The following is a 233-nucleotide window of genomic DNA, read 5'->3' on the forward strand; positions in this document are numbered from 1 at the left end:
TCAGTCCTGGGTGTTCATTGGAAGGACTGATGTTGAAGCTGAAACTCCAATAATTTGGCCACCTGATGCAGAGAGCTGACTCATTTGAAAAGACCCGGGACGACAGAGGATGAGATGGTTGGATGGCATCACCGACTCACTGGACATGAGTTTGGGTGAACTCTGGGAGTTGGTGATGGACAGGGAGGCCTGGCATGCTGCAGTCCATGGGGTTGCAAAGAGTCGGACACGAC

At 52.4% G+C, this 233-nt stretch overlaps 1 protein-coding gene across 1 annotated transcript in view; it reads right to left on the reverse strand.

Annotated features, from left to right (window-relative positions):
* The window catches only part of CELA1 (chymotrypsin-like elastase family, member 1), a 21,812-nt gene that overhangs the window by 20,427 nt on the left and 1,152 nt on the right, over positions 1-233 (reverse strand). The gene's annotated exons all lie outside the window — the stretch shown is intronic.

This window comes from Bison bison, unplaced genomic scaffold (assembly GCF_000754665.1).
Source record: "Bison bison bison isolate TAMUID 2011002044 unplaced genomic scaffold, Bison_UMD1.0 scf7180017864383, whole genome shotgun sequence".
In the NCBI taxonomy this organism is placed as follows: Eukaryota; Metazoa; Chordata; class Mammalia; order Artiodactyla; family Bovidae; genus Bison; species Bison bison.